This window comes from Anopheles coustani, chromosome 2, assembly GCF_943734705.1.
Source record: "Anopheles coustani chromosome 2, idAnoCousDA_361_x.2, whole genome shotgun sequence".
Classification (NCBI taxonomy): domain Eukaryota; kingdom Metazoa; phylum Arthropoda; class Insecta; order Diptera; family Culicidae; genus Anopheles; species Anopheles coustani.
The window spans coordinates 68009548-68020387 of NC_071289.1; positions in this window are offsets into that span (position 1 = coordinate 68009548).

Sequence of the window (10840 nt, forward strand, 5' to 3'; positions counted from 1 at the left end):
TCTTTAATTATTTACATGTATATTCTGTCTATTATATGTTTCTTCTTCTTCTTCTTGGCGTAACGACCTCTTGGTCATGCCTGCCCGTTAAGGGCTTACGAGACTTGTTTCCCTGTTGTACGTGGATAGTCAGTCCTCTCGTACAGGGAAGGGTCCGGTCTCGGTTGGGATTCGAACCCACGCCGTTGAGGTGGTGAGCCCCGGCGCTCATGGGCCGATTTTCTAACCGGCGCTACCGCTCGGCTGTCGCGGACCCCCAATATTATATGTTTATATATTCTATTTTGTGTGCCTATTCCTAAGGTTATATTTCATTTAATTTATATTTACATTCTTCATTTCTTTATTTTGTGTTAACGCAAATTGGTTCAAGTGAATTAACACATCCTGATAGAGGTCTTAAAGGAACTTCGGTATAAAATGGCATTGCATATATCAACGAAGCTGAAGGAAGAAATGAAAATGAAGCGCATCCAATTCAATGACCATCCGTATGGCGTCACCGGGTCAGCGCGTAAATTGGCCACATCCGGAACACCAACACCAGCGAAAGCGAAACGCGTTCCACGAATGGTAGCCATCCTCGTAAAGCCGGGAAATTGCCTTTCGTCCCTCATTACTGGACCCGGCGCGGAGGACCCCTGCCGTAAGGAACAACAAACTTTGGTCCTCAACGATTCGCTTCGCCATTAATCCGAGCCAAACGGGGTGACGAAAGTGGCGAAAGGGTTGAGCCTGTTGTTTCTGCCTTCGCCTCCGGGCGAGGGGGAAAACCCCGAGGCCCGAAAACCGCAGCGCCCTCAAAAAGCGTTCCTTCCATCGATGCGGACAGCTGCTCGAGCTCAACCCAGGTCCCAGGTTTGATGAGCAAGGAAAGCAGGGAAAAAAATGAAGAAGACGAAAGGGTTTCGAAAGGAAAGGATTGAAAGGGCTGACCGGATGGAAAAACCACCCCCGGGGGCAGGGGCATAGTTAGGGGTGAAATTACAGCACCGTTCGCGCTCGCAGCTTTTCGTTACCCCTTTCCGGAGTTTTACGACGCCTTCCCGGAGGAAGGATCACCTCCGGCTGGTCACATTCCACGTGTGGGAAGGGATTCGGGAGCGAGCGAACACCACACACATGTGTACCCCCGGTCCGTTCATTCATTCATAAAGTCCAGCGTGGACCATATTCATTCATAAGAACGCCACGGTTACGAAAAATAGGGCTACGGGAAACGGGGCGTTAGACTAGGGGCGAGAAAAAGGAAATCTCCCCGGGGTTGGGTAAAAGAAAGATTGTAGATTTGCCCGCTGGCGTACCTGAATGGACACGGCTGAAACGAGCAAGGACACTGGACGAGTATCCAAACCGGGGAAGAGAAAGAGAGAGAGAGGAAAAAAACAAGATGGAAGAAAGTGGTCAAAATTATTAACTTAAACAGGAAACTGGGAAATAACGCCATGCAGGGTAAAGACTAGTAATATTGGAATATTGAAAATTTGTAACAATACTAGTAAGACTTTTCTGCTTTTTGTAAGCTTATCTTTTGCTTTAGCTTTTTGTTTTGAGCTGGTTTCCATGAACATTATTTAAATTTTGGTTGATATTCTTAAACATTAATGTTTAACTTAATCAACTGTGTCTTTGGTTTAGAACATCTTCATTACTTCAAGCTTACTTTCCCCCTACCCACTAAAATTTTGTTATATGCCCGAGGTGTTTTCCCGTTTCCGTGAAGTTCTTCCTGTTCCTGGGTACTTTCACAGGCATTCATTCCGCAGTAAAATGCAAAAAAAAAAACTTGTTCACCTGGTCATTTTTTGTTTCGTGTCCGGTTGAAGATGGCACCATCGCTGTTGTTTTGGAATGATAGTTTTACGACACCATCTCGACCATGGCGTCGATTGACCCGCAGGCCTATCGCAACGACGTACCTGTAAAGAGCCTGTAAAGAACTTTTCTACCCCGTTTTACAATCATCACGACGAAAGCGAAAAAACTGCCTCCACTCATTCATGTTTTTATGTGTTGTTATACCTCACTCAAATGTAGAACACTACCAAGGCGAGTCCTTGCCCGTCCTTTGCGCGTCAAGCAAACGACAAGCAAACTGGTCGAAAGTAAAAACGACTCCAGACCGACGAACCGTAATCACCGTATCAAAACAGGAATCCACCGGTAAACCGGATGTGCCGTGGGTATTTCCCGGCGTTAAGGATGAACGAACGAATCTGCTGCCTCGGCGCAGGAAGATGGTCGCCGGCCGGGGCCCCTGGTTTATTCCATGGCGAAGAAATGGGAGGAAAAAAGGTATTAAATCTCCATCTCAGCTAAGGCAACCACGGATTAATGACTTTACGTTGGATTTAAAGGGATTTCCCCCGCGTTCGGCAGTTCACATTCAACGTTGTGGAGGTGATTGAAGAAAATTTGAGGTAGGATCGGGAAAGGCTGGAAAGTACGCGATGTTTTAATGGTTTTGAGTGCTGTGGATGTAGGTAAATTGACGAATCGAAATCGAATCTTTTGATAAACTTTCAATTTAAGTTTCTGTATGTTTTCATTCTTTTTCACCAGGGAAAATTGTTTTCATTTGGGAAAACAGTGTTGTACACATTCTAACGAACGTTTCATCAACAGTTTCGCTCTGATATGATGACAACAGAGTGAAAAGTAATCTTGTTCATCTATCGTATCACGGTTCACCGTCAAGCATTGTATGATGAAAACAAAAAAAAAAGGAAAGTTATATCGATTTTCCACACGGCCCGCTTCCGGGGCCAAGCGAGCGGTTGATGAAATTAATCGGAATGCTTCGACGAACCGCAATCGATTTTATCATCCGAACGACAAACATTTCACCGGAATGTTGCCGATAGGAGCGAAGGAAAAACAAAACCAAAAAATGCTTCCACCAAATGAAGACCAAACAATCGGTCGATGCAGACAAGGGAATAGGGGTGAAAGTAGGGAAAATGTTTCCGCGCCGGTTTCTCCCGGGGCTTTCGCTTCCGAAAAGCATAAACATTGGCGTGGGAGATAAAAGCATGAAAGAAAATCACTTCCATTCGCATCCCGACGAACATGTGTGTACGGGGACGTGTACGGGCGAGAGTGTGTGTGTTCCGTGCCAATAAAGCGTTCATATCTCGCTACAACAAACACGCATTCCTTTTGTCCCGGGAAAGCGGAACATTATCGAGCCAATATAGATGGCGGGAGGCCATTGTTTGGAAATAAGTCATCGAAATCGATTTTCATCCATTTTCAATCACCGTGTTATTAACGTGTATCTCATCACCCGGCTCGTTCGCTTGCTCCCTGCGAGTCTCTGTTCTGTTTGTCTTTTGGGTTCTCTACAAACACTTTTCACCCCTACGGAATATGTATAAGCGAACCCCTGCTCGTTGGTGCTGATGAAACCCATTCAATTTAGGAAAGTCCAGCATTTTCCACGCCATTTTTGTTTTGCCTTTTGCCATGGAACATTCGCAACAAAGCACCACATTTAACGATACAGTTGCGAACAAGTTCGGGTCTTTAATGCTCTCGGTTAGCTAAGCCGAGGTTGAAATCAATTGTCAACCCCGAAAATCGCTTACATTCTGCTTTAAAGCGTCCATACGAATGATACAATTATTCAACGGGAGATCCAGTTCGAGTTCATGTGTGTGTGTATTTGGTTCGTTTTCTCTGTCCATTAGTTCCGCTTCCGACATCAATTTCCCAGGTCTGTTCGCAGAAGCAATAGAAAACGGAAATATCTGCTTCAACTGTCGGTTGTGTGGCGAACGAAAAAGTAGGCGTGGCGCTGCTTGAAGGTTGCCATGTTGATCAAAAATGGAGGCGTGCCGGCAAGGAAGTACAGCTCATATCGTCGTCTCGCTTGCGCTGCCGATGCCAAGGGACGTTTCAGGACGATTTTCGAAAATGTGGATCCTTTTTCGAAAAACCACTGGAAGGATTTGGAAGGCTTAAAACGTATACCAATACAGTTGGCGGTGCTAGCGTCTCGCGTTGCATTGTGAATGAGCGTGACAAAATAAAAGAAATAGATAAACGACAAGCCTTATCAGTCGCCGTGCAGAAGGATTCGTGTCGATGTCGAAAAGTTAGGCAGAAAAAAACCCCTCTTTTTACTCGGGAAAACTAAGGATTCGGGTGGTGTGGAATTTATTGGAACAACGACACCACCAGCGATAACCGGGGAAAGCGCTTTAGAAACGAACACAATCATCCGACATGCAGCGATACGCAGGCAGATTAAAGTAAAAGGTACGACAGACGTGTACGAGGTCTGGTTGAGAGTGTGTTGGCTGGAAATTAATTGAAACAATATGGCAAGGGACAGATGCACTGAATAATCCGTTCGCTTTCAAACTGGTCGTTTTTTTTAAAGCATTTTATCGCAAGCAGAAGTGCTGGAGTAGAATGGTAAGGATTTTTGTCAAACGACTGCGCTTGAAAGCTGCCGTTTTTCTTTCGGAAAAACCGTCCATCCGTTCAGTGCGTTGTTGGGAGTATAGTGTATTTGGAGATCAGTCCGGGTCTCTCTAATTGAGCGATGATTTAGGATTTGGGATATGGTTTTCTGTTTTCGCGAGGAGTGGCGTGGAATTTTCCATACAGTCTCCCGGGATCTCTTTTTCCTTTTTCTAGGCGACGACATTTTCGCTTCGGGGGTAAGCAGACAGCTTCGAGGGGACTCGGTATTGATTGCAGCTTCGGGGAACGTTCGTTCATTTTGGGTTCTTTTTCCTTTTAGTTTATCGGCGGATATGAAATCGATGTTGTTTCATCCGGCACGAGTGTGCGGAGGAAATTGGATTTCGGTTTGCTTCGGCAGTTTGTGAAAATCGATTGACTTGGAGAGAGACAGAGAGCGAGAGAGGTTTTTGATTCTGTGTTTCTCTACCTGTGTAAATGTGTTTGGAGTATGGAAATATCGTTGTACAAAGTAGAGAATTGACAAAAATCTATTTTCTTTATTCAAATGGTGCTTATACAAGTCACCGATTTCGGGTTCCATTTCAAATCTTAACCTTATGGCTCTTAGCGTTAGGACATATATGATAAATAACAAAAAAACCCAGTAAGAAATAAACAAACCTATACATCATAATCAATTTTCAGCTGTAAATGTTTTGGAAAAGACATAATTTATCAGAATGTCAACCAACGAAATGTTAATGTCTTTTGATTCTAATGTTTGAATGAACGAGAAGTTCATCTTCATTTAACCATCTGCATTGAACATACAGTGACCGGCAGGAAAAAGTGCCCACTTCGAATTTTGTTGATTTTCGCTCAATATTTTTTTCTCAATCCAACTAAATATACTGCAAGTATTTTTCGTATATTGATTTACATATTTCATATAAGATCCACTAATGAGTAAGCGAAAACAAACATATTTTGATTTTGAGAAAAAAATAATAAAAAAAAGTATCTAAAAAAACAAGTACAAGGAAAAGTGCCCACTTTGAAATTTCGAGTTTTGCATAAAGTTTTGCATTGAGAACTAACCAATTTATTGCGTTTTCATATTTTTCAGGTTTGTTAGCACTATTTCTGACATTTATACACGTATGATCACGTGTTTAACTCATGTTTGGTTGTAAATATACAATTTTTACATTACCACAACGCAGCGGTAGGAAAATTCATAGTTACATTTTAAACGCACCGATCGGTGGAGGATCGCCCTCGTAGAGGAGACAAGCGCAAAACATATGAGCGCATGGACGCTAAGATCATTCGTGAGGTCAAGAAAAATTCAAAAGTAACTGTCAGGGAGATCTTGGAAATACTTCAGCCATCAGTTTTTGAAAGAATTATCCGTCGCCGGCTTGTTGCATACGAGTTAAAGAGCAGATTTGATAGGAGGCGCCCTTATATCAGCAAGGCCAATAAGGCCAAGCGTCTTAAGCTCGCTGAGAAACATGCTGCTGTGCCTCTAGACTACTGGATAACGGTTCTGTGGTCATACGAATCAAAATTTGAACTTTTTAATCGAAGATGGCATGAACGTATACAGTGCAAATCGAAGGAGGCAATGCTGCAGGATCGCCACATCCATGGCACAGTATGCCATGAAGGAGGCAATATGGTGGTCTGGGGTTGTTTTTCGTCCAGTGGAGTGGGGAGCCTTGGGAACATTAACGGTGTTAAGATTGCAGATTACAACATAAACAAAAACATCCTGCAACAAAATCTGGAGATTTCACTGATCCTACAAGTACAAGTTTGCCGAAACAACAATCTATGCGTTACCCAACTGGCAACATTAGCCATAGACCTTGTAAGCATTTACACACCAATCGATGTACCGTTCTAACAAGTCATAAAACTAACACAGCATAGATCGATTTCCCGTTCTTCGCTTAAACAATGAACTTGATTGCGCAGTTTCAAAGACAATCACCATCAAACAAAGATCCGAAACGAGCGACCGAACGTTTAACAGCTTATAAAAGTGACCTAAATTCGTCGATAATTTCCCTCCGAGCCAAAAGAGGAAGAAAAAAGGCTGACTGACGGCCACGAACCGGTGCCACTTTTCCGTCGGTTGGATCGTAAATATTTTCACGCCCCACCGATCGCCATTAACGGATCGGAAAATCAATCCCTCTCCGGGCGCCCACCATACCGCCACATTCGTTCCTGCGTTGGATAGAGCGGGAAAATCTTGATCAAAGCGCAATGCTCGATCGATCGCTTTCCCTCTCTCATTATGGGCTCACTCGTCGTCACGTCGGAAGCAATTGAAGAAACTGACCAAGCATGCTCGAAAGTAAGGGCCCCGGTGGGTGATTTTTATTGAGGAAATGACCCCAACTCTGCGCTCGGAAAAATCAAATCATAATTAGCTCGTAAATAACCACCAACCTCGCCCCTCGACGTTCGGGAAGGAAGCCATTGGGGAGTGATTTATGTTCCACGATTCGGGCGGGGGTAGCAATGATATGCGAATGCAGGCGATTATGAAATTGCCTTGGATTGCAACCGAATACCTTCGGCATCCCGGAAAACGATCGGAAGAGTATTACCACGATCGTAAAGTATAAAAGAAGTTTTAAAGTTTTCTGGACTTTTTGAAAAACTAATCACAAAAAAACTCAATGAACACGAAAAAAAACCAATGTCATTTTCCTCAAGTAAAAAGAAACTGGCAATAAAACCCAAAGTTAACCATTATCCCGACTGATCCTGCTGAACTCCACTAAAAAGTCAACAGGATTTATTCATAAGCTCATCAGATAGAATTTAGGAATTTGTAGAGAATGGAAGAAATTAAGTAAAGTGTAAAAATTATTAAAGCCAGGAAAAATCCTTCCAAAAAAACGAAAGAAGCAAGTTGAAAATCTTGTGGTGGTGTTGTTTTTTCCACCTTTCTCCGGTCGCTTCTTGTCTGCTACTGATGAGTAAAAACTTGGAAAGCTAGAAAGAAAGGAAAACACCAATTGCACGCTGGCAGGAGGAAGAATGGGTTGACAATTTGTGAACGAATGTTATTTTTGGCACCTTTCGGCCAGCAGGACTATTTTGATAAGTCACCTTGCGTGGTGATGTTTTCTTTCCATAACTGAAGGCCTCTTGTGTAAACACTTATGTCACTGGGCCACACCTTGCTTCGACCACCGTTCTCCCACGTTGCATCGATAAGCTGCTGGTTTCTTTTCTTCATTGGCCAAAATTCATTGCTCTTTGCCTCTCACTGCTTTGCCTAGCGTCCCTCTGGCGTGATGTTCATTTTTCGCACATTTTTCGCGCCCAGCATCACCCCGAGAAAGGGGTATGGCGAAGGGCCGAAAAGAAATGGTCACCGAGTGGGTTTTGTTTTTATTTCCCTTTTTTACTCCATCTTGCCTTCTCGCCACCGGTAATCTCATCACCTTGGCCAGTGAAAAAGGGTAAGGTAAGGTTTTCGTCCGACGTCCCGGCACGTTGGGTGGGTGGAATTAACTTTAATATCTGCTTAAATATTCCATTAACCCGCACGAAGCACGTTCGGAAAGGGGCAAAATATGGCAGCACCTCAAATTAAGCCCGCGAAAAGCCCTGTGGGAAGCGCATCGTTTCGAGGCAAATTATGATGCTGCTGATTGGCTTTGGCTTTCCACTTCTTATCGTCGTCGTTCGGTGTGGAATCCTCTTTTTACCATTTTCCAGTTGTCTTCCCTCATACTGGGATGCACACCATAACATTCGGCAAGCGGTCAAGTGCGGTGGTCGAAAAGCTGGGAAGCCTCACGAGGATGAGGTGAGCAATTACGGATTAAGGATCTCCCTCGACCCCTGAAGGGTGGGTTGACAGTTTTCAAGGGCTCTTCGAGTGTCTTACCCCGTGTGGGTGGAGGTCATGAATGAAAGAAAAACATTTCCAGCCACGGCTTTCTAATAGAACGAACGACTTACTTCCCATAACTGAAGCTGGGATGCTCTAAAATAAACACCATTTTTGGTAGGTGTCTTTTTTTCATTCGATTTAAAAAAACGAACAACCTTGCAAAGGTGGAATGTAAAGGTAAAATGGACGAGGAAAAAAAAGCAACACGCTGATCGCAAAGCTGGTTCGATAAAAGGGGGCGATGAGGGTGGAAAAATCGAACTTTGCTACGTTGTTATTCTTCGTGACGTTTTGCATGCCCCCGGGGTTCATTGGGTTCGATAATTATTATTTTTATTTCCTCGATCGGCTGGAGGGTTTTAATTTATTTTTCCTCAGAAAGGACACTCTGACCACTTGTAACGAAAAGAAAATATTATGCTAGGATGTTTCACTCTGGTCGGGCGAAGTTTTTCATTCTAGCAGAGCAAAGAGCTACAACTTTTTTTCGGAATGAGTTTCTTCGAGTGAAAGGTGCTTTGTCTTTTCAACTTGCTTTGTGGATTTTAAACGTCGGTATTTGGCAAAATTGTTTATCTTTTATATTGCTTCGGTAACATTGAACATCGTTTGAAATATATACATTATTTTAAATCAATTTCTTTCCTAAGAAGATGTAATTTAAAAAAATGTAAATCAACGTATTAAAATAAGAAAAACATTTCTAGCTTTCAAATAGAACGTTATGATACACCATCACTAGCAAAATGTTTAATCCTTACCACAACAACCATGGCCTAAACAAGCCAGCAATCGTTTCCTTACCTATCCCAAGCATTTTCGATATGATCCACCATTTTTCCTAGTGGGTCACCTACACCTAGAGCGACACTCGAACAAACGATGGCCCATCCATAAACATACACCCTCCCCCTCTTCACCGACGCTAGGTGGCCCGTTGCATAATGTTCCGGTGGAGGCTGGTGAACTGATGGTGGAAAACAACCCGAACACCCCACGAAGGTCATAACATTATTCTAAACTTCCTTTCCCGGTGTTCCCTTTCGGTGGATTGTGTCACAACCCTTAAGCAGAGCGAAGAGAAAGAGAGATAAAGTGAGAGAAACGAAAGAAACAAAATTACGTTGTTTGAAGCAATAATAATAAAAAAAAAACCTCAGAAAATCATTGTTTACGGTCGAAGTTTGTTGAGAAAATACAGCCGTATTTATTTGTTTTCATGCGCGATGAGACATGTATTATACAAGAAAGTGAAGAGGGAATGGAAGGAGTAGGGGGAGGGAGGGGGGAAGGAGAGAGGAGAACAGAAAGAGTTGAACCCGCTGAAAAGGGAACAAAAACCAAGTTGAACCGAAAAAGGAATGTATCCGTTGCATGAAGAAGCTGGGAAAACATACCATCTTCACGGTGGAAATTTCGATGGAAAATCTCTGAACTTGGTAGATCATCTACCTCGGGTTTTTCTGAACCAGCTTCAGTAGGACACGATCAGCAACAGTCAGCACCAGTTTGTGCAGCATCCTGGCCAAACAACATAATATTTAAAATAAAATAAAACTTCCCGGCACGAGCCATTTTCTGCATGGGAAGCCAAATTCTCAAACTTTCAGCGTCCCCTCGAGCTTCCCCGACCGAAGAGTGTAGTTTTCTGTTTATCCATCGCCCGTTCGATGATTTGTTTGGTAAACAATCAGCAAGAGCAACAAAAATCCTCCCGAAAAAAACCTCACCGTCTAAATTGCACCGAAATGCAGCCACTTATGCAGCGTGGAAGGCTAACCCTTTGGCCCTTCGAAATCCAACACCCAAAGGTCGAGCCTTAGTCACTCTCGGTGGGCATTTGGGTCTTTGCTGGCGGGTTGTTTGGATGTAATGCGACCCACCAACCCCCGGGTGGACGAATTAGTGGCCATAAAGTTAATGAACCCGTTTGGGCAGCATTTGGCATCTTCCGGCCGGATCGAATGTGCATTTGCGAGAAGTGCATCGTGTGTGGTGCAAGACATTTAAGAGTGCCTGAATCCACAAAGCAAGCCTGGGAAAATGGGTTCCCTTGGCCGTCACTCGAGGTTTGAGAAGATTCTGGCTCTGCGCATCGTTTTGCGAACGTTTGCAAAATCACATTATGTTTTGTTTGTATTAAATCAACACTTTTAAGGTTTTTGTACGAATTTTTGTTTGTTTATTTTAGGAGTGCTTTGTTGTGTTTTAAAAACTCAAGAAAAAGATGCAGGAACAACATGTACAAATACAAATAAAGTCCGTAATATGTAAATAGTTTCGACCATAAGCCCGCTAAACATTTCCTAACCTCAAAACTGCTCAACGCGATCAAAAAAACTTTTCATTTTTGTATGGGCCGAGGCCGGGTAAAATAAAATTAGGAGATTTTTCAAACACTTGGTCAGTTTTCTCGAGCGGAATTGCTGTTTAGAGCTCCTAATTTTGGTTATCCCGCATCGGCCCAGAAAAAAATGAGGTGTGTTTTAGTTCGCGCTGGGGAAT